Genomic DNA, 4350 nt, shown 5'->3' on the forward strand with positions numbered 1-4350 from the left:
TGGGCGAACGACCCGACCGAAAGAGCAGTGTCGAAGGTATTCATCAGTGGAATATGAAATGAGGAGCTTTATAAAGCCTTGGCAGGCAACTTGAGCTTGTAGTGAGATGTGCTAGCTAGGGTGTTCAAAGAAGCCATTTGAGTAGACAGCCAGCTGAAGGAGAGGAGCTCAAGGAACTTGAACCAAGAAGAGACAAACTCTAGAAGTCTGGAGAGAGCTTCAACATCCAATGAGCGATCACGCACAAGTACCCAAGATAAGGGAAAGGCCATGGACACCAACCAGGAATTGGCTAACATGAAAATGGAAATAGCCAAGATACGAGAGATGCTAATACGACCAATGCGCCCACACGTCCAATGCATGTACTGTGGTGGAAACCACTTGCCAGCCAAGTGTCAAGACCCCAGGTCATGACCTTGTGCTAATTGTGGTAGGTTTGGTCACGACGTTGCACATTATTGTAAATTGCCTAGAAGACTTTCATACTCACAACCATATGGTCAACCTTACCTAGTGAATAGGCCGCAACAATTCTTCGGAAGGGGAGCCCCATTGGCCCTTCCCGTGTGCTAAATGATGTTAAGTCTGTTGTTCCTAGAATGGACATAAATCCTACTAGAATATCTAGACCACCTGGTCCCTATGTGACCCATCCAATCCACTATGTGGAAGAGCCAAATGAGGAAGAGACTTATGTATACCCTTACGTCTCGCATGACAATGAGGGAAATGCAGTCCTTATGGACTATCGACTAGTATCGATGATGGCTTTAGGTAGGGGACAAGGTAGAGGCCTAGGAGGGCAGACCCAAGAACCAATCATATGTTGGACTTGCGGTCACCCAGGACATGTCTCATCACGCTATCCTAAAGGGAGCAACAAAATAGAGACAAGGCTGACCTAAGGTGCCCTGAGTGCGGAATCACACATCTCTTCATTGATTGTCCAAAGCGAAAACCATCCTCGAGTTTGGCTAATGTGCCATCCATCCCATTGGGGCTGTTCAATGTCGAGAAACTTGATGGGGAGGCTACACCTACCCCATTGCATGTCATGACCTGTGCACAAATAAAGTAGGCCGGCATATCATTGCCAGGTCCTAGCAATCTTGATGCAGCCTCGATAGGAAAGAAGAGCCATTAGGCAAAGGAAGAAGAGATCCAAAGATAAAGTCACGCTCAAAACTAAGAGTACCACAACGCTACCTGCTAGAAAGAAAGTCATTGATGTTGGCGCAGAGACATCGGCCCCAAAGAAGGCTGAAAAGGGAAGTGCTAAGGTCGGGGAGTACCCCAACCTAAAGTGCCAACTAGAGGCCATTGAGAAGGTGAAGGAGTGGGTAAAGGAGGCCTAAGAACACTTGAAAGATATTGAGCCCATCTTAGAGGATGAGATCGAGGATCTCTCCAGCATGAGCACGCCAGTCTCACCCTCTCGACCAAAATCGAGAGATGTGACTGTGCCACAAGCAATACTGCTTAGGCAAAGCCTTAACGCTATGGGCCAACAAATCAGTCACGGCCATTGGCCAGGACAATCTGGAATAGGAGAAAGACAATCAGTCAACGACCTCCTCACCACTCTAGTGACCACCCTTGTGACGCTAAGCCTGGGAGATCTGCTTAGGCATCATCCGATCCTATGTCAAGACTTTAAGCAGTGGGTTGAAGGATCACAAGAGCAAGCTTTGCAGACCTACAAGAACATGATGCAAAGACACAAATACTGAGTTTGACATTGCACTCCGTGCCTAAGTCCTTGCACGTTAATGCTTTTTGGAAAGGCACCAAGATGCATGCGGTCTTATGGGTCTTAGCCCTAGGCAACACAACAAGGAAAGGGATTGTAGTCATAAGGGCGGGAGTTAGTGTACTGAGCCACGTAGTGCTCCAACAGACCTGGGGAAACCCACTTGTCGAGACTGCTAGGTTCAATGCCACATTAGCTAATGGAATGAAAGTGAAGCCATTCGAGGTGCTAAAAAACTGGCGAGTGAAAATTGTAGGAGCCCAAATCTCAGTTGACTTTATAGTCATGAAGGGAGTGGACTACGATATCCTATTGGGACGACCCTGGATATGCAATGCCACAGTGATCGAAGATTGGGGGAACGGTCTCATCTTCCTAGGCAATAGAGCAAAAGCCATAAGGGTAGAAATGGACTCCTGGAAGACTACACTAGTCAACCTCGATGCCATTTTCACGATGCTTAAGGGTGATGCTCAGATCAAGAAATCCTATGGGCCCATGACTAAGTATATCCCATGTCCTGAAGACGAGCGAGATTGGATGCATGTCCTTGCTACCATCGACTTGTTGTTCTCGGACAATGAGAAGTACGAAGAGGCCATTAAAATGATCAGTAAGCCCAAGGGTACACCCTCAGTACCGGTTTGCATGATGGCAAGAAATCTTCACAGAAGACCCAACCCTATTACTTTCCAAGTGCCAAACAACAAGAGGGAACTCTAGGAGATTTTAGAGTATTTGACCAACAAGCTAGCTGGAAATCCAACAGCAAATTTCAAGCCACTCCAAGATCTCTTAGATGAACCAAGGTGGCAATGGACTAGGGCATGACCTAAACCTCATATACGATTAGGCCCTAGTCCCCGATCAAAGACATGAGACATACGAAGACCTAGGAGACGACGAGTAGTCAGACGAAGATTCTTTCGATAATGAATATGAAGACTACCACTCCTTCAGTGACGAGAGTGAGGCTAAGATAGATACCATAGAATACGACACTAAAGGACGAGAGATAAAACAAATACGAGCAGACTCCAAGACACAAAGAAAGAACACCTTCAGGATAGAGCAAGGGGTCATGCACGTGGATTGTGACTGCACTTGGTTGGAATATATAGGAGCCATAGACTTTGAACAAGTAGGCCTAACCCAACCAAGTGCCACGCCAGTGCTTAGAACAGAGTCACCCTCTGAGTTGCGACCACCGAAAGAGACTACTTCTTCTAGCGAAGATGGGGAGTTTGATTATGAGTCTGAAGTGAGTTCAGAGAGAGTGACCTAGAAATACTTAAGCCTTCCAAGACTAGACATACCAAGGGGGATCTACCCGTCCACTTGAGGCGTAGATGGTTAAAGGAAGAAAGGGTAAAATAGCCTAAGGATGTACGAGTAGACAAACAACAAAAACCATTGGACCTTCTTGAGAGATTAACAAAGTTCAAGAATGGTGATAGGGTAGTGATCTTGCTAGGTGCCAAACATCAAGCGAAAGCAAGTGAACCCATTGAGGGACATGCCAAAGTCAAGGAGGTGAACCTAGCCCAGGAAGGGGAGACACCCCAACCTGTCTTTATTGTTGACAACTTGACAAAGGAAGAGGAGACAAGCCTCGTTGCTCTCTTGTGAGAGTATATAGACATATTCACTTGGTCCTTAGAAGAGCTTAAGGGGTTAGATATGAGTGTACTGACTCATCACATACCCATGATGCCAGACGCAATGCTGGTCAAGCAACGACCGTACCCTATGAATCCAAAACATGCTCATGAGGTCAAGGAAGAGATTGACAAGCTGATGAGAGCGAGATTCATCTACGAAATTGAGCACATAGACTGGGTGTCACCCATAGTCATTGTAATGAAGAAAAACGAAAAGATTAGAGTGTGCATCAATTACAAGAAGGTGAACGCTGCCACTAAGAGGGACAACTACCAATTGTCGTACACTGAGCACATGCTTGAGAGAGTGGCAGGCAAAGAGGCCTACATTTTTCTAGACGGATTTTCTGGATACAATCGAGTGTAGGTGCATCCTGACGATAGGAATAAGACTGCATTCTCCACTAAATGGGGTGTCTTTGCCTACATAGTCATGCCCTTCGGGTTGACTAACGCTTAACCACCTTTCAATGCCTTATGTGCACTATATTTAAAGACATTCTCATGAAAGAGTTAGAAGTCTTTGTAGATGACTTGTGTGTTCACTCGACCTGGAGAGACCACTTAGACAAACTCCGATCAGTCTTTGAACGGTGTTGCCTATATCGTCTCTCTCTGAATCCATTAAAGTGCCAATTCTGGGTAAAGCACGAATGCATCCTAGGGCACATGGTGTTGAAGAACGGCATTGCCACGGGCTTTTTGAAAGTCAGGGTCATTGTTGATCTTCCACCCCCAACCAACTATAAGGGAGTTCAATGCTTCTTAGGTCATGCAGGGTATTATCGACGATTTGTGCTGAATTATGCATTGATTGCTAGACATATGTACAAACTGTTGATTATATTTGAATGGACTGAAGAATGTCAATGCGCATATGAGGAATTGAAAAAGACTTAGACCACAACACCAATTCTACGAGCCCCAGATTGGACC

The sequence above is a fragment of the Lygodium microphyllum genome, chromosome 26 (assembly GCF_053477565.2).
Source record: "Lygodium microphyllum isolate KBCC chromosome 26, Lygodium_microphyllum_v1.1.10, whole genome shotgun sequence".
Lineage (NCBI taxonomy): Eukaryota > Viridiplantae > Streptophyta > Polypodiopsida > Schizaeales > Lygodiaceae > Lygodium > Lygodium microphyllum.